Source organism: Hyla sarda, chromosome 3 (genome assembly GCF_029499605.1).
Source record: "Hyla sarda isolate aHylSar1 chromosome 3, aHylSar1.hap1, whole genome shotgun sequence".
Taxonomy (NCBI): Eukaryota; Metazoa; Chordata; class Amphibia; order Anura; family Hylidae; genus Hyla; species Hyla sarda.
In genome coordinates, this window is record NC_079191.1 from 122,986,460 (window position 1) to 123,012,492 (window position 26,033).

At 42.9% G+C, this 26,033-nt stretch overlaps 1 protein-coding gene across 3 annotated transcripts in view; it reads right to left on the minus strand.

Annotated features, from left to right (window-relative positions):
* The window catches only part of LOC130360626 (cysteinyl leukotriene receptor 2-like), a 108,516-nt gene that overhangs the window by 21,122 nt on the left and 61,361 nt on the right, over positions 1 to 26,033 (minus strand). The window contains exon 1 of one of the 3 annotated variants that reach the window (XM_056563172.1): positions 53 to 187. The exons of the other annotated variants lie outside the window; for them this stretch is intronic. The gene's annotated coding sequence lies outside the window, so the exon portion shown is untranslated. Of the gene's footprint in view, positions 1 to 52; positions 188 to 26,033 lie in introns of those variants that run through there. 3 annotated transcript variants of the gene reach the window in all.

The window sequence follows — 26,033 nt, forward strand, 5'->3', positions numbered from 1 at the left end:
TGAGCGATAACAATGAACCATAACTGATTAAATGAAGCACTCACACTTTTACCGTCAGGGGGGCACTGAGAGGCAGGGGTGGAACAGGTGGTATCTCGCCTGGCGGAGGACCGCCAGCTCAATTTTATGATACAAGTGCAATCTTTTTCACTCCAATGGCACAGAAGCTGAATGTGCTGGTACTGCAGTCCCTCCCTTTTCAAGTGGACACCCAGAATATGGGGGTGAGATGAGTGGCTAAGGCTGGAACAGGTGGCAGCTCGCCTCATGGCAGACCACCAGCTCGATGCTCACCAGAATGGGTAATCAAAAAATAGAAAACAAAATTAAAACTAAATTAATTAAAAATTACATAAAATCTCTCTTAATTTCTTATAGACAACTTCTACGTCACAAAAAAATTACAGCCAGAAGAAAAACCATTTGCAAATACTGGGATAATAGAAATTACAGAGATTTGGCAAATGATAAAAAAACAAACAAACAAACAAAAACCTTAGTAGCTTTTAGGAGAAACAAATGTTTGAGTAATTTTGGTCAGTAGAAAATTTATACCAAAAAAATCCTTACAAAAAACTTGGCTAAATAAAAACAAACTGAGAGGTCATTTTCCTTGTGGACATTTGGGGGAGGTTTATCAAAACCTGTGCAGAGGAAAAGTGAACCAGTTGCCCATAGCAAACAATCAGATTGCTTCTTTCATTTTTAAAAAAGCTCCTGAAAAACTAAGTGATCTGATTGGTAGCTATTGATTGCGGGTTAACTTTTCCTCTGCATAGGTTTTGATAAATCTCCACCATTGTCTGCACTGCAAACAAACGTTCAAAAAAAATAGAAATAAAAAATGGCAGTGTAAAAATCAGTGGTTGTGATATAGCAATAAGGCAGAGTAATTGAGCATGTAAGAACTGTGCACAATGGTGACTCTAATGCCCTGAAATTTACAGGAACAGAAAGCATTGAGTCAGGGAATGATAGAGCAAGAATGCTGCACAAAAAAGGAAGTCGCTCGGATTATCCGGACCTTCTAATTAGTCTGCTATACTGTTTTAACATTATTGTTAGTTATGTACCAGTTTGTAATTTCACTATACGTCTGTGTGCTACATGTGATAATAATCTCCCGTATATTTTATATAAATGGGCTATGGAGTAGGGCAGCAAGACAGGAGCCTTTTCTTCAAAGCAACCCCAAAAGCATGTGGGAAAATGTGTTATGGTCTAATGAAACCAAGACTCCAAAAGATATGTGTGGTTTAAAAACAACACTGCACATTCCCCAAAGAACACCATACCCACAGTGAAGCATGGTGGTGCCAGCGTCATGCTTTGGGGCTGTTTCTCTTCAGCTGAAACCGGAGCTTCAGTCAAGGTGGAGGGAACTATAAACAGTTCAAAATTCCAGGCAATTCTGGCACAAAACCTTTAGGCTAGGTTTGTACTTGGGCTTTTAAAAGAAAAAAAAAAAAAAAAAAAACTCATTCTGCGGCATGTCGTTTTTTCTGTAAAAAAAAAAAAGGCTGCGGCCATGTGTTAGCTGCAAGTTAATAGGGAATTGCAAAATACCATATCCACTTGTCATTTTTCAGTTTGGCATTCTAAATTTTTTTATTTTTTACAATTTTGGGCTCCCTGGCAGTTTTTGAAAAATGACCTCATATTGAGACTTTGGCATTTGTTCGGGAAAATCTTGGTGTTTTTCTACCATAGAATTCTATAAGAGTGAAATAACGCCCCTCCAAAAAAAAAAAAATAAAATAAAATAAAAAAGAAACATTTAGGTCTTAACATTGGCGTTTTTGCGTGTGGTTCTTTTTCTTTTCTTTTCATACTTTAGCGATCCAAAAAAGGGATGCAGTTAGGTTTTTTTTATTGAATTAGGTCACCATAAAAAAAAATATATATATACACACACACACATACTGTGACGATCCGTCTTGGGGATTAGCTCTGGGATCGTCCTGGACCACGCCACAGAATGCGTTTCTTCTCAATAAACCAGCAAACAAACGCTTATAATGCAAATCTGGCACCTTGCCAGTTTTATTAGACAGGTTGCAGGGAAAGAAATAAACAAAAAAGCAGGAACAAAACAAAATCCTAGACCGTCTGGTCACTGACTAAACAGATCAGCTTGTCCTGACTAACAACCGCTGAGCTTCCCTCAGCCGGTTAAACATATGTCCCCTGCAACCTTCTATTCACACTTCATGTCACTCTCTTTGAGCCCCTCATAGCTCGGGCTGTGTACTCCTCAGCAGGCTCTGTCTCTTCCCTACAGCCCACATGCTGTCTCCTAGGAAGAGCCCCCATTACACTGAGTCTCCATCTCATATACACCTCCCTTCCCTCCTGCCTCATTACTTAAGAAGCAGGTGAGAGCTTCTGCAGGGTGAGCCAAGGAAATACACCCTTTCCTTGCCACACTGCCACATATCCCCCCCCCCTTTGCTCAGACCACCGGAAAGGAGCACATGTATTTGAAAGGCAGAAACCATCTGCCTTTCCTTTCTCTTGGACAACTTTTGTCCCACAGTCTCTGAAGACCTTGACTTTTTTCTTCCGGACTTTTACCATCCACCAACTGCAAGTCTCTCGGTCACACCTCTCCAGTACCAGTTTCTTCACCCTGGTGTGGGCAGGGTTCTTGAAATTAAGGAGTGAGAGGACCGATGCTTCTAACCTTTGTCTTCTTCTGGCTTGCCGGACCTCTGCCTCAGAGAATCTTTCGGCCTCAGTGGCTTCACCAACCACTGTCTTGGTCTCTGTACAGTCAGAGGACCTCTGACACGGGTCCATCTCAGTTTCAACTTTAGAGGACTTCCCACCTGGTTTCACCTCAGTCTTGCCTTCAGTGGATTTCTCACATGGTTTCACCTCATCCCTTCCAGCTTTCTCTTCAGGGGCACCAGCTTCCTCAGGTTTGGCCTCAGAGTCTTTGGCTCCTTCAAATTCTTGTGTAGAATCAGATTCTACTACTGCAGCTTTTTCAGGCTTACTCTTCTCTTCACCTGTAGCTTCAGTTGTGCCATTCTCTTTACTCACAGCTTTTGAGGTTGACTCTAGTTTGGCTTCTGCTTCAGAGGATTTCTCTGCCTCAGCATTACCTTCAGAATTTTTGGTCTGCTCAGGTTCAGAGGATTTCCCACCTCTCTTCTCCTTAGTCTCCACTTCAGAGGATTTCTCACCAGGTTTCAGCACAGTCCTAGCTTCAGGGGACTTCTTACAGGACTTCACCTCAATCTTAACTTTAGAGGACTTTTTGGCATTCAGAGAAAGCATAACTGTATCCTGCAACTTCGGCCCCAAAAGCCTTTCTTGAGCCAATTCCGCCATATCTTGGTCTCTGCTCTCTTTTAGGACTTCCTGGTCCTCTTCCTTTTTCTCACATTTTTGCAGCTTACACTGGAGCTTGGCGGACTTCATCCTCTCACTGTCAAGTAACTCTGTCAAGTCCCTGACAGTATCTTCCGAAGACAGCAATTGTTTCCTCAATTGTTCATTGTCCGCCAGCACAGCCACCTGCTCGTAGAGTTGCGCTCCCAGCAAAACCAAGGCAGCTACGTGGGACTTTCTGCGCGTTTCGTTCTGCGCTTCCAGGCTCTCTTTTAAGATCTTTATGTCATCTTCCAGCTTTATATATCTCAGCTGCTCACTCTTGAGTTGTGCGGAGATCATCTTCTCACTGTCCAGCAACTGTTTCTTGGACTTCACCAACTCATTGATAGATTTTCCACTCTCACCAATCTGTTGAGATAGATCTGAGATCTCCTGTTGCAAGTTCTTGTTTTCATGTTGCAGAGTCTAGACTTGTTCCAGGGCCTCCTCATACTGCTCACGGAGCAAGACATTGTCATGACGAGCAGATTGAAGAGCATGTGCAAGGGCATTCTTCACCTTGACTTCCTCCTCAAGTTGTCTCTTAGCTTTAGACTGCTCCAGACTGCTGGCAAGAGCTTCAGCTTCCATCTTCATTTCATTCTTCTCTTTTTCTATTTTTTTCCATGGCTACCAGGCTAGCCTTGTGATCACTCCGCAGAGCCCAATATGCACCATGTAGAAGACTCACTTCTTCCTGGAATGACATCCGCTTGGCCAGACTCTGCACTTCACTCTCCTTGCTGGTCACAAGACCGTGGGAGCGGGACAGTTCATCCTGCAGAGCCACAAACTCACTTCTGTGATGCTCCATGACTTTTTCCAGCTGAAGCCTCACTTCTTGCTCTTCTTTAAAGTCAGCAAGTGATTTGTCCCTCTCCTCTGTCAAGCGATGTACCTCTTTTTCTTTCTCCAACAACTTCACAGAAACCATCTGCAGGGTTTCTTCCAGATTCTGGATCTGCTCCAGTTTTTTCCCAAGGCCAGCTAGTCTTTTCCGAGACCTTTTACTGACAGCGGTCTCCTCACTCTCGCTGTTAGACCTTGAGACATCCTCTGGTCCTCTGTCAGACACTCGACCCAGCTCTTCTCCATCTCTAGATGAAGTCTCCCCCTTTTCCGTGGTTGCGGCCACTTGTGCCTCATTATTATAATTCACAACAGGTGCCACTGACACTTGGCACTCTTCCTCTCCCAGCACGTTGGCAACTCTGGAGACTCTCGCTAAACACTCCCGTCGGACCGGCAATCCCTTGACGGTAAGTTTGTTGCCCCTAGCAACAACTTCAATGGCTCTTGGCACCAGCGAGTCAGGGAGATTCCTGATCAGTTCCTCTGAACTGTCTCTCAGCTTCTTGGCAGACTTTTCTTTTGTCTTGTCACAGTCTCCTTCACTTAGGACTCTGTCTGTGACCGTAAGTGCAGCCCCCAGCTCCACTGGTACTCTTTTCTGGAGTTTTGGTTTTTCCACAGCCATCTCTGGAGCTTCTATTCCAGTCACCACTTTAACTTGACTCGCAGACTGTTCTTCAGCTCCCCTAGTGGTCTGGCACACTCCCACCTGACATATACCTAGGGTCTGCTGACACTCCCTGTCCTCAGCTGAGTTACTGTCCCCTGCTATGTGGTGAAAACCAAGTGTTGTGAGCCTATCAGGTGTTCCTGCTCTAGTCACCTGACTATCTTCCCACAACTGCTGAAAAAACGGAAAATCCTTCCCCAGCACTACTTCATACTCTAAGGTAGGCTCTATTGCAACCTTGTGACTTATGGTACCATAGGGAGTAGAAATACACACATTAACTGTTTTATAACCCCAAATACCGGCTTGTATAGACACTATAGCGGGGTCTGGCTTTCTGCAGCTGGTCTTTACCAGACTTATTATACATTTTGGATCTAACAAAACAGTCATCTTTTTACCTTCTATTTCCAGCTCACACAGGTTTTCTTTTGTCCTGCGAGAGGTGGGAACAGAACTCTTTACATCAGAACACATTAACATAAGTGTTTCAAGAAAAACATTATCAGCCTGCATGGGTTCACAATATACAGCACCATTCACACAGTCCAGTAGAGACACCCCAGTCCTCTTTACTTCCGGAACCTTTGTGTGCGAACTCTCAGGTGCACTCTCAGCATCCCACAGCTGCCAGAAATACGGAAAGTCTCTGCCCAGTACAATTTCCACTGTAAGTTCCGCACATACCTCCATCATATGGCTTACTGCCCCAAAACATGTATCAAAGGTAATTTGAACAGTCTTACCGGGCTCCGGGCGGGACTTCACAAAGGGAATTATTTCTGGCATAATCTGAGATACAGTCTGGCAACAATCTAAGTCCACCCACAGTGGGATTCCACCCACCAACAACTCACGGGACCTCGGCTTCTTCTTGGCGTCCACCGGTTGTGGCCCACGTCGGTTGCTCCCAGAAACAGCCTTTCGAGGTTGTCCAATTTTCTTTAAAAAAATTCTCGATCCGTTGCGCCTAGCAACGCTCCTCCACAGACACCAAACTGTGCTTGAACTCCTCTGCTGGGTTCCTCCGACTTGCAATCTTGCAGGGGGTTGCTCCTAGCAACAGCTCCGCTCCAACTCGCTTGTTGGTTGCCCTTGGCAACGGGTTGCCCTTAGCAACGGCGTGCCCGCATCCTCCACCAAAATGTGACGATCCGTCTTGGGGATTAGCTCTGGGATCGTCCTGGACCACGCCACAGAATGCGTTTCTTCTCAATAAACCAGCAAACAAACGCTTATAATGCAAATCTGGCACCTTGCCAGTTTTATTAGACAGGTTGCAGGGAAAGAAATAAACAAAAAAGCAGGAACAAAACAAAATCCTAGACCGTCTGGTCACTGACTAAACAGATCAGCTTGTCCTGACTAACAACCGCTGAGCTTCCCTCAGCCGGTTAAACATATGTCCCCTGCAACCTTCTATTCACACTTCATGTCACTCTCTTTGAGCCCCTCATAGCTCGGGCTGTGTACTCCTCAGCAGGCTCTGTCTCTTCCCTACAGCCCACATGCTGTCTCCTAGGAAGAGCCCCCATTACACTGAGTCTCCATCTCATATACACCTCCCTTCCCTCCTGCCTCATTACTTAAGAAGCAGGTGAGAGCTTCTGCAGGGTGAGCCAAGGAAATACACCCTTTCCTTGCCACACTGCCACAATACACACACACACACGCACACAGTAGGGATGGAAAAAATTGCAGGGAACAATTTTTATTTTTTAGAATAACATTTTTTATAATTTTCAATAATGGATCAATTTATGTGAGTAGGCAGGGACATAAAAATGTAGCCGGCAATATTAAAAATGGATCAAGAGCCATGTAATTGTTAAAATTAATATAGTTTTTAAATTAATGATGTGAAACTTTCTATTCATAATATATTTTAATTATGTTTTATAAAGTGTGTGTGCTTTTTACTACTTTTCAACTTTCTTTTCTTTTTTTCAACATTATTTAGGTACTACTACCACTCCTAGCATGGAACAGACTGTTCCAAGCTGGGAGCTGAAGTACCTGCACTAATAGACATTGCAGCGGGTGTCACTTTCTAGCAAGGAAAGAGTAAACTTACACTGCTGGACAGTGTATGTTAACTCTTTGTGTGGTATACAATATATTCAGCAATCTATTGATAGCTGTATACAATGTATACAGAACACGATGACCACTTACGTCCCGGCTCCTATCCCCGCCAGGTCCGTGTAGCTCCATCCCCTAGTGATGGCGTCATTAGGGGCGGAGCTAAAGACGGGAACCAGGCTGGTAAGGGTGTGAGGCTCCGTTCACATTGCATGTTTTGTATAATGTGAACAGACCCTTCTGGCAGTGTCTACCCAGACAGGTAGACTCCAGCTGTTGCTAAACTACAACTCTCAGCATTCACAAAAAGGCTGTCTGGGCATGATGAGAGTTGTAGTTTTGCAACAAATGGAAGCTCCCTGTTTGGGAAGACATTGCACTATGGGTGCTCTCCCCAGCAGAGAGCGACCAAAAATTTACTAACCCTTTTTTTGTGTTTTTTTTTCTTCTTCTCATTTATCCCGTGTATGCAGAGGATTATGGTGGATTCGGTCCACTACAGCGATGAACTGTATTTTATTTATTTTAATAGAATAGCTAACGAGGGCTGTGGGGGAGAGTTATTTTTAATAAATAAATAAAATAATTTTTCCAATGTGTAGTGTTTTATTTAAATTGAATTTGCAGGCTTAGCAGTGGATGCCATCTTATAGATGAAGCCCTTTACTAAGCCAGGGCTTAGCGTTAGCTAAAAAAAAGCTAGCGCTAACCCCCAAATATTACCCCGGTACCAACCACCACAGAGGTACTGGGAAGAGCCGGTACCAACAGGCCAGGATTGTCAAAAGTGGCACTCCTGTGCCTAGGTGGTAACAGGCTGGGAATTAAATATAGGGAACCATATGCATTTTTTTCATAAATAAATAAAAAACGCATATGGTTCGCCTTATTTTTATTCTCAGCCAGAAACCAACCAAGCAGAAACAGCCTGACGTTGCCAGGGTTGATAATGTGTTACCGCTTAAGCACATGAGTGCCATTTTGGACACTTTGGGCCTGTTGGTACTGGCTCTTCCCGGTACCCAAGTGGCGGTGGGTACTGGGTTAATATTTGGGGTTTAGTGTTAGGCTTAGTAATGGATTCCGTCTGTAAGACGTCTTCCACTACTAAGCCTAAAAATTACATTTTTTAAAACACGACACTTGGAAAAGATATTTAATTTAATTTTATTTTATTTAAGAGTTAAAAGGAAAAAAAGACCCCCAAAATGTATAACGCAATTTCTCCTGAGTATGTAAATACTCCATATGTGGACGTATAATGCTATGCGGGCGCACAACAAGGCTCAGGAGGGAGAGTGTCATGAACATTTGAGGTGCTTTGCACAGGGGTGGCTGATCGTTACAATGGTTCATGTAACATGTAACTCCATTTTGGTAACTACACCCCTCACGGAATGTAACAAGGGGTATAATGAGCCTTAACACCCTACAGGTGTTAAAGTCGGAAGTGAAAATGTTTTATTTTTTCAATAAAATGCTAGTGTTATCACAAATTTTCTATTTTCACAAGGGGTAATAGGAGAAAAAAAAATAAAAGTTAAAACATTTTAAACACCATTTCTTCTGAGTATATAAATACCTCATATGTGGACTTAAAGTGCTCTGCTGGCACACTGCAATGCTCAGAAGAGAAGGAGCGCCCTGGGGCTTTTGAAGAGAGAATTTGGCTGGAATTGAAGGCCATGTGCGTTTACAAAGCCCCTATGGTGCCAGAAAAGTGGACCCTCCCCCACACGTGATCTCATTTTGGAAACTACACCCCTTAAGTAATGTAACAAGGGGTACAGTAAGCTTTTATACCCCACTGGTGTCTAACAAAATTTTTGAACAGTGATCCATAAAAATGAAAAATATAATTTTTCATTTGCACAGCCCACTGTTCCAAAGATCTGTCAAACGCCAGTGGGGTGTAAATGCTCACTGCACCCCTTATTAAATTCTGTGATGGTTGTAGTTTCCAAAATGGGGTCAAATGGGGGGGGGGTCCACTGTTCTGGCACCATGGGGGCTTTGTAAACGCACATGGCCCCCGACTTCCATTCCAAACAAATTCTCTCTCCAAAAGTTCAATGGCGCTCCTTTTCTGAGCATTGTAGTTCTCCCACAGAGCACTTTACATTCACATATAGGGTATTTCCATACTCAGAAGAAATAGGGTTAAACATTTTGGGAGTCTTTTTCTCCTATTTCCCCTTGGTAAAATGACAAATTTGGGGTAACACCAGCATTTTAGTGAAAAAAATCTAAATTTTCATTTTCATGTCCAACTTTAGCAGAAATTTGTCAAACACCTGTGGGGTGTTAAGTCTCACTGTACCCCTTTTGTTATGTTCCTTGAGGGTTGTTGTTTCCTGAATAGTATGCCATGTGTGTCTTTTTTTGCTGTTCTGGCACTATAGGGACTTTCAAAATGTGACATGCCCCCCAAAAACCATTTCAGCAAGGGGACTCCTTCCCTTCTGAGCATGGTAGTGCGCCCGCAGTGCACTTTACATCCACACATGGGATATTTTCATGCTCAGAAGAGATGAGGTTACACATTTTGGGGGGCATTTTCTCCTATTACCCCTTGTAAAAATGTAGAATTGTAAAATTTCGATTTTGAAAATTTTGTGGAAAATTGATGCTGAACTTTGAAACCCTCTTATGTGTTCCAAAAGTAAAAACATGTCAACTTTATGATGCAAACACAAAGTAGACATATTGTATATGTGAATCAATATATAATTTATTTGGGATGTCCATTTTCCTTATAAGTAGAGAGTTTCAAAGTTAAAAAAATTAACATTTTTGAATTTTTCACCAAGAAATGATGCAAGTATCGATGAAAATTTACCACTCACATGAGGGAGAATATGTCGTGAAAAAACTAACTCTGAATTTGAATGAAAAGTAAAAGCATCCAGAGTTATTAATGCTTAAAGTGACAGTGGTCAGATGTGCAAAATATGCTCAGGTCCTTAAAGGGGTACTCCAGTGAAAAACTTTTTTTTTTTTAAATCAACTGGTGCCAGAAAGTTAAACAGATTTGTAAATGACTTCTGTTAAAAAAAAAATATATTAATCCTTCCTGTACTTATTAGCTGCTGAATACTACAGTGGAAATTATTTTCCGTTTGAAACACCGAGCTGTCTGCTGACATCATGAGCACAGTACTCTCTGCTGACATCTCCATTTTAGGAACTGTCCAGAGTAGGAGAAAATCCCCATAGCAAACATATGCTGCTCTGGACAGTTCCTAAAATGGACAGAGATGTCAGCAGAGAACAATGTGCTCATGATGTCAGCAGACAGCTCCGTGTTTCAAAAAGAAAATAATTTCCGCTGTAGTATTCAGCAGCTAATAAGTACTGGAAGGAGTATGATTTTTTAATAGAAGTAATTTACAATTCTGTTTAACTTTCTGGCACCAGGTAATTAAAAAAAAAAAAAAAAAAGTCTTCCACCGGAATACCCCTTTAAGGTGTTGGGTCCATAAGGGGTTAAAAATGATTTTGTGTCCACATATTTTATCCTAAGAATAATATTAAAAGTGATGTTTTATGTAATGCATATCCTCAATACTTTGACAAGTATTTCTTCTGCCTACCTGCCTCAGCTACTATTCTGATCCTGCCACCCTCCTAATGCCACACATCTGATGCCAAGTTCTACTTCTTTCATCCACCTTCGTCATCGGTTACTGGTATTAACACCCACCACTCCACTCCGTCACAGGGTCACTTTCAGCACTCCTGATGCTGCTGATGCCACCTCAAGGCTTTGTCATTGTGCCGCCATGTGTTCTCCTCATGCTGCTGGCACATTAAATAAAACTTTTTAGGTTCATCTATTTGAAATCTTCAATTTAAGTTTTAAAAACAGCTTTAATATTTTCAATTGGGAGGCCCTATTGTCTGGTAAGGCTCTTGCTACCTCCAGGCTTGGTCATTCTGCCACTATATGGTCTCCTCATGCTGCCACCAATCCAAGGCTATGTCATTCTGCCACATTATGGTCTCCTCATGCTGCTGCCACCTCCAGGCTGTGTTGTGCCTTCATATTGTCTCCTCATGCTATTGACACATTAACCTCTCAACACATTTATGAGCGTCCACCATAAGCGTCTCCCAATGTATGACGCACTCAGCAGGTGAGCGTGCATCATATCCGGTGGGTCCCGGTTGCTATAAGAAACCAGGACCCATGGCTAATGCCAGACATCACCAATCGGGCTGATGTCTGGCATTAACTCTTTAGACGTGGCGATCAAAGTTGATTGCCGCGTCTAAAGTGAAAGTAAAAGCTTCCCGGTAGCTCAGTTGGGCTGATTGGGACCATCGCGGTAAAATCACGTTGTTTCGATCAGCTAGGACGCAGCAGAAGGGTCCCTTGCCTGCCTCCTGCACTTCTGAACGGCGATTGATTGCTCCAAGCCTGAAATGCAGGCTTCAGCAATCAACTGCCGATAACACTGATCACTGCCATTGTATGCAATGGCAGTGATCAGTGTACTGAATCAATTTACTGCATCTTATAGTCCCCTATGAGGGTTATAACATTGCAAAAAAAGTGAAAAAAAAAGTTAATAAAGATCATTTAACCCCTTCCCTAATAAAAGTTTGAATCACCCCCCTTTCCCCAATAAAAAAAAACTGTGTAAATAAAAATAAACATATGTGATATCGCCGCGTGCATAAATGTCCGAGCTATAAAAATAAATTGTTAATTAAATCGCACGGTCAATGGCGTACGTGCAAAAAAAATTCCAATGTTCAAAATAGAGTATTTTTGGTCACTTTTTATAACATAAAACATGAATAAAAAGAGATCAAAAAGTTAGATCAAAACAAAAATGGTACCAATGAAAACTTCAGATCACGGCACAAAAAATGAGTCCTCAAACCGCCCCGTACATGGAGAAATAAAAAGTTATAGGGGTCAGAATTGGACAATTTTAAACGCATACATTTTCCTGCATATACCGTATATACTCGATTATAAGCCGAGTTTTTCAGCACGATTTTTTGTGCTGAAAACACCCCCCTCGGCTTATACTCGAGTGAACTCTCCGCCCTCAGTGGTCTTTAACCTGCAGACCTCCAGATGTTTCATAACTACAACTCCCAGCAAGCCCGGACAGCCATCGGCTTATTGGGGAAAGGGGGGTGATTCAAACTTTTATTTTTGCCCGGGCCTTCGTCATCATCCAGCCCCCCCTCCCCCCTTTAGTTTTGTACTCACCTCCGCTCGGCGGGTGAGCTGGTCCGGGCCATCTGTGCTGCAGGACCGTCCGCTAGGGAGGGATAGTCGTTCTGGGCTGTCCATCTTCACCGGGTGGGCCTCTTCTCCGCACTTTGCCCCGGGCCCCGGAATAATGACGTTGCCTTGACCACGACGCACAGGGATATTGCTCATTAACGTCCCTGTGCGTCGTTGTCAAGGTAACGTCATTAGTAACGCGGAGAAGAGGCCCACCCGGTGAAGATGGACAGCCAGGAACGACTATCCCTCCCTAGCGGACGGTCCTGCAGCACAGATGGCCCGAACGTCCCGCCGAGCGGAGTTGAGTACAAAACTAAAGGGGGGTGCTGGATGATGACGAAGGCCCGGGCAGTGGTTTTCAACCTGCGGACCTCCAGATGTTTCAAAACTACAACTCCCAGCAAGCCCGGACAGCCAATGGCTGTCCGGGCATGCTGGTGGTTGAAGTTTTGGAACATCTGGAGGTCTGCAGGTTGAAGACCACTGTTAAATCAGACATTGACAAGCGGTGATGATGAAAGGGGTGGTGTGGAATGATGACAGGGTAATGATGAAGGGGGGATGATGAAGGGGGTGATGATGACAGGGTAATGATGAAGGGCGGGATGATGAAGGGGGGGATGATGAAGGGGTAATGATGAAGGGGGGATGATGACAGGGTAATGATGAAGGGGGGATGATGACATAGTAATGATGAAGGGGGGGATGATGACAGGGTAATGATGAAGGGGTGGATGATGACATCAATGATGAAGGGGGGATGATGACAGGGTAATGATGAAGGGGGGGTGATGAAAGGGTAATGATGAAGGGGGGATGATGACATGTGATGATGATGAGGGTGTTAATGAAGGGGGTCTGGATGATGTATTTCCCACCCTAGGCTTATACTCGAGTCATTAACTTTTCCTGGGTTTTTGGGGTGAAATTAGGGGCCTCGGCTTATATTCGGGTCGGCAGAAGTAATACAAAATCCAACGTATATAAGTAGGGTATAATTTTAACTGTATGGACCTAGAGAATAAAGATAATGTGTCATTTTTACCAAAAAATGTACTGCGTAGAAAAGGAAGCCCACAAAACTTTCAAAATGGCGTTTCTTCCATTTTGTCGCACAATTATTTATTTTTCCCTTTCGCTGTAGATTTTGGGGGAAATGACTGATGTCATTACAAAGTTGAATCGGTGGCAAAAAAATAAGCCATCATATGGATTTTTAGGTGCAAAATTGAAAGTGTTATTATATTTAGAAGGTGATGAGGAAAAAACGAAAATGCAAAAACTAAAAAACCCTCCGTCCTTAAGGGTTTAACCCCTTAACGACGCAGGACGTATATTTATGTCCTGCACGGCTCCCGCGATATGAAGCGGGATTGCGCCGCGATCCCGCATCATATTGCGTCGGTCCCGGCGCTCATCAACGGCCGGGACCCGCGGCTAATACCACACATCGCCGATCACGGCAATGTGCGGTATTAACCCTTTAGAAGCTGACCGCCGCTTCTAAAGCGAAAGTGAAAGTGACCTGGCGGCTCAGTCGGGCTGTCCGGGACCGCCGCGGTGAAATCGCGGCATCCCGAACAGCTGGCAGGACACCGGGAGGGCCCTTACCTGCCTCCTCGGTGTCCGATCGGCGAATGACTGCTCCGTGCCTGAGATCCAGGCAGGAGCAGTCAAGCGCCGATAACACTGATCACAAGCGTGTTAATGCACGACTGTGATCTGTGTAAGAGATTACTGTGTGCAGTGTTATAGGTCCCTATGGGACCTATAACACTGCAAAAAGAATGTAAAAAAAAGTGTTAATAAAGGTCATTTAACCCCTTCCCTAATAAAAGTTTGAATCACCCCCCTTTTCTCATAAAAAAAATAAAACAGTGTAAAAAAAAAAAAAAAACATATGTGGTATATGTGGTGCATAAATGTCCGAACTATAAAAATATATAATTAATTAAACCTTACGGTCAATGGCGTACGCGCAAAAAAATTCCAAAGTAAAAAAAAGCGCCTTTTGGTCACTTTTTATACCATTAAAAAATGAATAAAAAGTGATCAAAAAGTCCGATCAAAACAAAAATCATACCGATAAAAACTTCAGATCACGGCGCAAAAAATGAGCCCTTATACCGCCCTGTGACATTTTTAAACGTATTAATTTTCCTGCATGTAGTTATGATTTTTTCCAGAAGTGCGACAAAATCAAACCTATATAAGTAGGGTATCATTTTAACCGTATGGACCTACAGAATAATGATAAGGTGTAATTTTTACCGAAATATGCACTGCGTAGAAACGGAAGCCCCCAAAAGTTAAAAAATTGCATTTTTTCTTCGATTTTGTCGCACAATGATTTTTTTTCCTGTTTCGCCGTGCATTTTTGGGTAAAATGACTACTGTCACTGCAAAGTAGAATTAGACGCAAAAAATAAGCCATAATATGGATTTTTAGGTGGAAAATTGAAAGGGTTATGACTTTTTAAAAGGTAAAGAGGAAAAAACGAAAGTGCAAAAATGGAAAAACCCTGAGTCCTTAACCCCTTAAGGACCGAGCCCTTTTTCACCTTAAGGACCGGAGCGTTTTTTGCAATTCTGACCACTGTCACTTTAAACATTAATAACTCTGGAATGCTTTTAGTTATCATTCTGATTCCGAGATTGTTTTTTCGTGACATATTCTACTTTAACTTAGTGGTAAAATTTTATGGTAACTTGCATTCTTTCTTGGTGAAAAATCACCAAATTTGATGAAAAAAATGAAAATTTTGCATTTTTCTAACTTTGAAGCTCTCTACTTATAAGGAAAATGGATATTCAAATTTTTTTTTTTTTTTTTGGGTTCACATATACAATATGTCTACTTTATGTTTGCATCATAAAATTTATGAGTTTTTACTTTTGGAAGACACCAGAGGGCTTCAAAGTTCAGCAGCAATTTTGAAATTTTTCACAAAATTTTCAAACTCGCTATTTTTCATGGACCAGTTCACGTTTGAAGTGGATTTGAAGGGCCTTCATATTAGAAATGCCCCATAAAAGACCCCATTATAAAAACTACACCCCCCACAGTATTCAAAATGACATTCAGTAAGTGTATTAACCCTTTAGGTGTTTCACAGGAATAGCAGCAAAGTGAAGGAGAAAATTCAAAATCTTCATTTTTTACACTCGCATGTTCTTGTAGACCCAATTTTTGAATTTTTGCAAGGGGTAAAAAGGAGAAAATTTTTACTTGTATTTTAAACCCAATTTCTCTCGAGTAAGCACATACCTCATAGGTCTATGTTAATTGTTCAGCGGGCGCAGTAGAGGGCTCAGAAGGGAAGGAGCGTCAAATGGTTTTTGGGGGGCATGTCACCTTTAGGAAGCCCCTATGGTGCCAGAACAGCAAAAAAACACACATGGCATACCATTTTGGAAACTAGACTCCTCAGGGAACGTAACAAGGGGTAAAGTGAACCTTAATACCCCACAGGTGTTTCACGACTTTTGCATATGTAAAAAAAAAAAAAAAATTTACCTAAAATGCTTGGTTTCCCAAAAATTTTACATTTTTAAAAAGTGTAATAGCAGAAAATACCCCCCAAAATTTGAAACTCAATTTCTCCCAATTCAGAAAACACCCCATATGGGGGTGAAAATTGCTCTGCTGGCGCACTACAGGTCTCAGAAGAGAAGGAGTCACATTTGGCTTTTTGAAAGCAAATTTTGCTCTGGGGGCATGCCGCATTTAGGAAGCCCCTATAGTGCCAGAACAGCAAAAAAAAAACACATGGCATACCATTTTGGAAACTAGACCCCTCGGGGAAAGTAACAAGGGGTAATGTGAACCTTAATACCCTACAGGTGTTTCACGACTTTTGCATATGTAAAAAAAAAATTAGATTTTTTACCTAATATGCTTGGTTTCCCAAAATTTTTACATTTTTAAAAAGGGTAATAGCAGGAAATACCCCCCAAAATTTGAAGCCCAATTTCTTCCGATTCAGAAAACACCCCATATGGGGGTGAAAAGTGCTCTGCTGGCGCACTACAGGTCTCAGAAGAGAAGGAGTCACATTTGGCTTTTTGAAAGCAAATTTTGCTCTGGGGGCATGCCGCATTTAGGAAGCCCCTATGGTGCCAGAACAGCAAAAAAAAACACATGGCATACCATTTTGGAAACTAGACCCCTCGGGGAACATAACAAGGGGTAATGTGAACCTTAATACCCTACAGGTGTTTCACAACTTTTGCATATGTGAACATTTTTTATTTTTTCTACCTAAAATGCTTGGTTTCCCAAAATTTTTACATTTTTAAAAAGGGTAATAGCAGTAAACACCCCACAAAATTTGAAGCCCAACTTCTCCCGATTCAGAAAACACCCCATATGGGGGTGAAAAGTGCTCTGCTGGCGCACTATAGGTCTCAGAAGAGAAGGAGTCACGTTTGGCTTTTTGAAAGCAAATTTTGCTCTGGGGGCATGCCGCATTTAGGAAGCCCCTATGGTGTCAGGACAGCAAAAAAAAAACACATGGCATACCATTTTGGAAACTAGACCCCTCGGGGAACGTAACAAGGGGTTAAGTGAACCTTTATACCCCACAGGTGTTTCATGACTTTTGTTTATGTAAAAAAAAATTTTTTTTTTTTACCAAAAATGCTTGTTTTCCCAAAAATTTAACATTTTTAAAAAGGGTAATAGCAGAAAATACCCCACAAAATTTGAAGCCCAATTTCTCCCGAGTACGGCGATACCCCATATGTGGCCCTAAACTGTTGCCTTGAAATACGACAGGGCTCCAAAGTGAGAGTGCCATGCGCATTTGAGGCCTAAATTAGGGATTGCATAGGGGTGGACATAGGGGTATTCTACGCCAGTGATTCCCAAACAGGGGGCCTCCAGCTGTTGTAAAACTCCCAGCATGCCTGGACAGTCAGTGGCTATCTGGCAATACTGGGAGTAGTTGTTTTGCAACAGCTGTAGGCTCCGTTCTGGAAACAGTGGCGTACCAGACGTTTTTCATTTTTATTGGGGAGGGGGGCTGTGTAGGGGTATGTGTATATGTAGTGTTTTTTACTTTGTATTTTATTTTGTGGTAGTGTAGTGTAGTGTTTTTAGGGTACAGTCACACGGGTGGGGGTTCACAGTAGTTTCTCGCTGGCAGTTTGAGCTGCGACAGAAAATTTGCCGCAGCTCAAACTTGCAGCCGGATACTTACTGTAATCCTCCGCCCATGTGAGTGTACCCTGTACGTTCACATTGGGGGGGGGAAACATCCAGCTGTTGCAAAACTACAACTCCAAGCATGTACGGTCTATCAGTGCATGCTGGGAGTTGTAGTTTTGCAACAGCTGGAGACACACAGGTTGTGAAACACCGAGTTTGGTAACAAACTCAGTGTTTTGCAACCAGTGTGCCTTCAGCTGTTGCAAAAGCTACAACCCCCAGCATGTATGGACAGCGGAAGGGCATGCTGGGTCTTGTAGTTATGCAACAGCCGGAGGCATACTACATTGGCTGGGGATGCTGGGGATTGTAGTTATGCAACAGCTGGAGACACACTGGTTTGCTACTTAACTCAGTGTGCCTTCAGCTGTTGCAAAACTACAACTCCCAGCATGCACTTTAGCTGATTGTGCAAGCTGGGAGTTGTAGTTACACAACAGCTGAAGGTACACTTTTACATAGAAAGAATGTGCCTTCAGCTGTTGCAAAACTACAAGTCCCAGCATGCCCATGAGGGCATGCTGGGAGTTGTGGTGGTCTTCCTCCTGCTGTTGCATAACTACAGCTCCCAGCATGCCCTTGTTGCATGCTGGGAGCTGTTGCTAAGCAACAGCAGGAGGCTGTCACTCACCTCCAACGATCCAGCCGCACAGGTCAGTCCCTCGTCGTCGCCGCCGCCGCCGCTGCTCTTGGGGCCCTGATCCCAACAGGGACGCCGGGGATCGGGGTCCCCAGCACCGGGGGTCGTCTTCCCGCACCCGCTCACGTCCTCCGGAAGAGGGGCGGAGCGGGTTGCGGGAGTTACACCCGCAGCAGGCGCCCTGATTGGTCACCCCTGCTGGCAATGGCTGTTCGGGGCCGTCTCTGACGGCCCCGATCAGCCAGTAATTCTGGGTCATCGGGTCACTTGAGACCCGATTGACCCGGAATCCGCCGCAGATCGCTGGACTGAATTGTCCAGCGATCTGCGGCAATCGCCGACATGGGGGGACATAATGACCCCCCTGGGCGATATGCCGGGATGCCTGCTGAACGATTTCAGCAGGCATCCGGCTCCGGCTCCCCTCCGGCTAGCGGTGGGGGCCGGAAATGCTCAGGGCGTATCCATACGCCCTCTGTCCTTAAGAACTTGGAAATGGGGGCGTATGGATACGCCCTATGTCCTTAAGGGGTTAAATTAAACTTTTAAAATTTGTATCTATTTAAAATCTTCAATTAAAATTTTACTAAATATCTTTAATCTATGGTCTGGTTGGGCTGCTGCCAACTCTAGGCTGTGTCATTGTGCCTCCATGTGACTCCATGCTAAATTGGGTTTTGTGTTCATACAGTATTAGTTTAAAGTAAACGCTTTGGGCACCCAGGGCATTAAATTTGTGAATTTAATCAAAATCTTTAATTTAAATAAAAAATAAAAATCTCTTCAATCTTTTCAACTGTGAGCACCTATGGTCGTTATAATATATTGCCTGTGGGATTACCACAAGAATCCAATGAAATAGGTTGGAGCGATAACAATGAACCATAACTGATTAACCCCTTAAGGACCCAGCCATTTTACACCTTAGGACCTAGCCATTTTTTGAACATCTGACCACTGTTACTTTAAACATTAATAACTCTGGAATGCTTTTAGTTATCATTCTGATTCCGAGATTGTTTTTTCGTGACATATTCTACTTTAACATAGTGGTAAAATTTTGTGGTAACTTGCATCCTTTCTTGGTGAAAAATCCCAAAATTTGATGAAAAATTTGAAAATTTAGCATTTTTCTAACTTTGAAGCTCTCTGCTTGTAAGGAAAATGGATATTCCAAATATTTTTTTTATTTTATTCTTCATGTTTTATGTTTGAATCATAAAATTGACATGTTTTTACTTTTGGAAAGACACTAGAGGGCTTCAAAGTTCAGCAGCAATTTTCCAATTTTTCACAAAATTTTCAAACTCACTATTTTTCAGGGACCAGTTCAGGTTTGAAGTGGATTTGAAGGGTCTTCATATTAGAAATACCCCATAAAAGACCCCATTATAAAAACTGCACTCCCCAAAGTATTCAAAATGACATTCAGTCAGCATTTTAACCCTTTAGGTGTTTCACAGGAATAGCAGCAAAGTGAAGGAGAAAATTCACAATCATCATTTTTTACACTCGCATTTTCTTGTAGACCCAATTTTTTTATTTTTAGAAGGGGTAAAAGGAGAAAATTCATACTTGTGTTTGTAGCCCAATTTCTCTCGAGTAAGCACATACCTCATATGTCTATGTAAAGTGTTCGGCGGGCGCAGTAGAGGGCTCAGAAGGAGCGACAAGGGGATTTTGGAGAGTACGTTTTTCTGAAATGGTTTTTGGGGGGCATGTTGCATTTAGGAAGCCTCTATGGTGCCAGAACATAAAAAAAAACACATGCCATACCATTCTAGAAACTAGACTCCTTGAGGAACGTAACAAGGAATAAAGTGAGCCTTAATACCCTACAGGTGTTTCACAACTTTAGCATATGTAAAAAAAAAAAAAAATAAGAATTTTTCACTAAAATGTGTGTTTCCCCCAAAATTTCACATTTTTGCAAGGGTTAATAGCAGAAAATACCCCCCAAAATTTGTAACCCCGTCTCTTCTGAGTATGGAGGTACCCCATAAGTTGACCTGAAGTGCACTACGGGCGAACTACAATGGTCAGAAGAGAAGGAGTCATATTTGGCTTTTTGAGAGCAAATTTTGCTCGGGGGCATGTCGCATTTAGGAAGCCCCTATGGTGCCAGGACAGCAAAAAAAAAAAAAAAACCCACATGGCATACCATTTTGGAAACTAGACCCCTTGAGGAACGTAGCAAGGGGTACAGTGAGCATTTACCCCCCACTGGTGTCTGTCAGATCTTTGGAACAGTGGGCTGTACAAAATTTTTAATTTGCACAGCCCACTGTTCCAAAGATCTGTCAGACACCAGTGGGGTGTAAATTCTCACTGCACCCCTCATTACATTCCATGAGGGGTGTAGTTTCCAAAATGGGGTCACATGTGGGGTTTTTTTTTTTTTTGCGTTTGTCAAAACCGCTGTAACAATCAGCCACCCCTGTGCAAATCACCTCAAATGTACATGGTGCACTCTCCCTTCTGGGCCTTGTTGTGCGCCCCCAGAGCACTTTGCACCCACATATGGAGTATCTCCGTAGTCGGGAGAAATTGCATTACAAATTTTGGGGGGCTTTTTTCCCTTTTACCTCTTGTCAAAATGAAAAGTATAGGGCAACACCAGCATGTTATTGTAAACATTTTTTTTTTACACTAACATGCTGGTGTAGACCCCAACTTCCCCTTTTCATAAGGGGTGAAAGGAGAAAAAGCCCCCCAAAATTTGTTAGGCAATTTCTCCCGAGTACGGCGATACCCCATATGTGACCCTAAACTGTTGCCTTGAAATACGACAGGGCTCCGAAGTGAGAGCGCCATGCGCATTTCAGGCCTGAATTAGGGATTTGCATAGGGGTGGACATAGGGGTATTCTACGCCAGCGATTCCCAAACAGGGTGCCTCCAGCTGTTGCAAAACTCCCAGCATGCTTGGACAGTCAACGGCTGTCCGGCAACACTGGGAGTTGTTGTTTTGCAACAGCTGGAGGCTCCATTTTGGAAACAGTGGCGTACCAGACGTTTTTCATTTTTATTGGGGAGGGGGGCTGTGTAGGGGTATGTGTATATGTAGTGTTTTTTACTTATTTTATTTTGTGTTAGTGTAGTGTAGTCTAGTGTAGTGTTTTTAGGGTACAGTCACACGGGCTGGGGATTACAGCGAGTTTCCCGCTGCAAGTTTGAGCTGCCGCGCAAACTTGCAGCCTGATACTCACTGTAAGCCCCCTGCCTATGTGAATGTACCCTGTACATTCACAGGGGGGGAGAATCTCCAGCTCTTGCAAAACTACAACTCCCAGCATGCACAGTCTATCAGTGCATGCTGGTAGTTATAGTTTTGCAACAGCTGGAGGCACACGGGTTGGGAAACACTGAGTTAGGAAACAGACAACCGGTGTGCCACCAGTTGTTGCAAAACCACAACTCCCAGCATGCCCAGGCAGCCAAAGGGCATATTGGGAGTAGTGGTTACGCAACAGCTGGAGAAGAACAGTTTGGGGACCACTGTGTAGTGGTGTCCAAGCTGTAGCCCTCCAGATGTTGCAAAACTACAACTCCCAGTATGCCAAAACTGTCCAGGCATACTGGGAGTTGTAGTTCTGCAACATCTGAAGGGCCAGATGTTACAGAACTACAACTCCCAGCATGCCTGGACAGTAAGGGCATGTTGAGGATGTGTAGTTTTGTAACATCTGGAAGGGCACAGTGGTCTCCAAACTGTGGACCTCCAGATGTTGCAAAACTGCAACTCCCAGCATGCCCAGACGCCAAGGGCTGTCTGGGCATGCTGGGAGTTGTAGTTTACAGGGTCCCATTACAGCAATGTATGTCGCTTTACGGCGACGTGCATTGCTGTAAAGGGCCCAACCGCGGCTGAAGATCCACTCACCTGTCGCCGCCGCCGTCTTCATCGCCGGGATCCGAGTCTTCAGGGACGAGGTAAGTACCGGGGCCGGTCCCCAGCACTCCCCCGCCCCCCGCCGCATCCTTCGGTCTTCCTCCCGTCCTCTCCGGACTTCAAGGGGCTGGGCAGGACGTTAGGAAGTAACCGCCCCCCCTGTGATTGGTCGGTTAACTAACCGACGGATCGCAGGGAATAGGAGGAGGTGGCAGGCTTGCCACCTCGCTCCTATACTTTAGCACGGTCCTGGCTGTCTGTGACAGCCGGGATCATGCAAAATTACCGGGCGGTCGGGTCCCAGAGACCCGATCAGCCCGGTATCTCTCCAGATCGCAAGGCTCCCCTCGGCGTTTGCCCTGGATGCCTGCTGAAGCATTTCAGCAGGCATCTGCTTCCGATCTCTGCCCGAGGCGCGGCAGAGACCGGAGAAACACCAGGACGTACTAGTACGTCCTGGGTCCTTAAAGCCCAGGGCGCCAGGACGTTCTAGTACGTCCTGGGTCCTTAAGGGGTTAATAGCGAGTCACCTCAAATTTTTTGGGGAAGTTCGGTGAATCGGCCAAATAGAATTTTCCAAAAATTCGCTCATCTCTAACTCTGTCTGCAGCGGACACCACTTAAATCTATTGGTTGTAGGACTGTACAGACATGCACCATCTCTATAGACAGTAATGCAGTCTGGGCAGAAAACTGCCCAAAAAAAGAACATGTTTATTCTTTACCCCTTAAGAAGCAGAGTTTTTTTCCGTTTTTGCACTTTCATTTTTTCCTCCTTCCCTTTAAAAAAATCATAACTCTTTCAATTTGGCACCTAAAAATACGTACGATGGCTTATTTTTTGCACCACCAATTCTACTTTGTAATGACATCAGTAATTATACCCAAAATTCGGCGATGAAATGGAGAAAAAAATAATTTTGCGACAAAATTGCAGAAAAAACACCATTTTGTAACTTTCGGGGGCTTCCGTTTCTACACAGTGCATTCTTTGATAAAAATTACACCTTATCTTTATTCTGTAGGTCCATATGATTAAAATGATACCCTACTTATATAGGTTTGATTTTGTCGTACTTCTGGAAAAAACCATAACTACATGCAGGAAAATGTATATGTTTAAAATTGTCATCTTCTGACCCCTATAACTTTTTTATTTTTCGGCATACGGGGCAGTATGAGGGCTCAATTTTTGTGCCGTGATCTGAAGATGTTAGTGGTACAATTTTTTCTGATAAAACTCCCATATGGGGCTATAACACTGCACACACTGATCTTTTACATTGATCATTGTTATCCCATAGGATAACATTGATCAATGCCTTTTTCTACCTGATCACAGACTCATTCACTATTGCCTCTGGTCTGGAACTGAATAAGTACCCTTGCTTTGTAACTTGCCATTAATTGACTTTTCTCTCCCTCCACTCTCAACTTAACCCCCCCTTCTCTTACTTCGCTCTTCTTTCCCCCCTTTATTATTGTCTCACACGGGGGCGGAGTCCTGACATCACGAACTTCCGTTTCTGTAGTCGCAACTCAGACCCTCCAGCGATTCCGGTGAGAACACAGGTGGGTGCCGCATGCAATAATGCAGGGGGTACCCAGCGGTGGGACCCCCACGATCAGACATCTTATCCCCTATCCTTTGGATAGGGGATAAGATGTCTAGGGTGGGAGTACCCCTTTAAGCAAGTTCTGCTTCAGCTGCTGAATATTTTGCAGTGTGAAAGGTGCTGCAGAGTTGAAAACAATGCGACTCTGCTGCAAGAGAAATTTTCAGGTGGAAATTCAACAATTTGGACGGCATCATAGTATTTTGGTCAGTATTTTGTTCAGTATTTTAACCAAACCAGGAATGGGCTCAAAACATTGAAGACGGGCAGATGTTTCAATTTAAATGTTTCTCTGTGTTGGTTCCACTCCTTTTTTTGGGGGGCTAAAAATACTGACTAAAATGCTATATGTGAACCCAGCCTAAGAGTGAAAACGTACCATCAGGTTGCGTTGCAGTTGCATTCCAGTTTCCAATACTGCAATAAAAATGTTCTATTCCTTACCATTGTAAACTAACATGATACAGCTGCAAACCACATTATAATTGGAACACATCCTGACTGAGCTGAAGATTCCATACAGACTACAAACAATCGAGTTTATAAACTTACTGAACATTTTATTTAATCCCTTAAGACCCCAGCCCATTTTTACCTTAAGGACCCGGGCATTTTTTGCACATCTGACCACTGTCACTTTAAGCATTAAAGGGGTATTCCAGGAAAAAAACTTTATATATATATATATATATATATATATATATATATATATATATATATATATATATATATATATATATATCTCCAGAAAGTTAAACAGATTTGTAAATTACTTCTATAAAAAAATCTTCATCCTTTCAGTACTTATAAGTTTCTGAAGTTAAGGTTGTTCTTTTCTGTCTAAGTCCTCTCTAATGACACCAGTCTCGGGAAACGCTCAGTTTAGAAGCAAATCCCCATAGCAAACCTCTTCTAAACTGGGCGTTTCCCGAGACAGGTGTCATCAGAGAGGACTTAAACAGAAAAGAACAACAACTTCAGAAGCTCATAAGTACTGAAAGGATTAAGATTTTTTAATAGAAGTAATTTACAAATCTGTTTAACTTTCTGGAGCCAGTTGATATATATAAAAAAAGTTTTTTCCTGGAATACCCCTTTAACCCGTTAAGGACGGAGCCCATTTTCACCTCTAGGACGAAGCCCTTTTTTGCAAATCTGACCACTGTCACTTTAAACATTAATAACTCTGGAATGCTTTTAGTTATCAATCTGATTCTGAGATTGTTTTTTTGTGACATATTCTACTTTAACATAGTGGTAAAATTTTGTGGTAACTTGCATCCTTTCTTGGTGAAAAATTCCAAAATTTGATGAAAAAATTTAAAATTTAGCATTTTTCTAACTTTGAAGCTCTCTGCTTGTAAGGAAAATGGATATTCCAAATAATTTTTTTTTTGGATTCACATATACAATATGTCTACTTTATGTTTGCATCATAAAATTGACAAGTTTTTACTTTTGGAAGACACCAGAGGGCTTCAAAGTTCAGCAGCAATTTTCCAATTTTTCACAAAATTTTCAAACTCGCAATTTTTCAGGGACCAGTTCAGGTTTGAAGTGGATTTGAAGGGTCTTCATATTAGAAATACCCCATAAAAGACCCCATTATAAAAACTGCACCCCCCAAAGTATTCAAAATGACATTCAGTCAGCGTTTTAACCCTTTAGGTGTTTCACAGGAAAAGCAGCAAAGTGAAGGAGAAAATTCAAAATCTTCATTTTTTACACTCGCATGTTCTTGTAGACCCAATTTTTGAATTTTTACAAGGGGTAAAAGGAGAAAATGTATACTTATATTTGTAGCCCAATTTCTCTCGAGTAAGCACATACCTCATATGCCTATGTAAAGTGTTCGACGGGCGCAGTAGAGGGCTCAGAAGCGAAGGAGCGACAAGGGGATTTTAGAGAGTACGTTTTTCTGAAATGGTTTTTGGGGGGCATGTCACCTTCAGGAAGCCCCTATGGTGCCAGAACAGCAAAAAAAAAACACATGGCATACCATTTTGGAAACTAGACCCCTTGAGGAATGTAACAAGGGATAAAGTGAGCCTTAATACCCCACAGGTGTTTCACGACTTTTGCATATGTAAAAAAAAAAAAAAAAAAAATCACTAAAATGTGGGTTTCCCCCCAAATTTCAAATTTTTGCAAGGGTTAATAGCAGAAAAGACCCCCCAAAATTTGTAACCCCATCTCTTCTGAGTATGGAGGTACCCCATAAGTGGACCTGAAGTGCACTACGGGCGAACTACAATGCTCAGAAGGGAAGGCGTCATATTTGGCTTTTTGAGAGCAAATTTTGCTCGGGGGGCATGTCGCATTTAGGAAGCCCCTATGGTGCCAGAACAGCAAAATAACCCCTACATGGCATACCATTTTGGAAACTAGACCCCTCACAGAATGTAATGAGGGGTACAGTGAGCATTTACCCTCCACTGGTGTCTGAC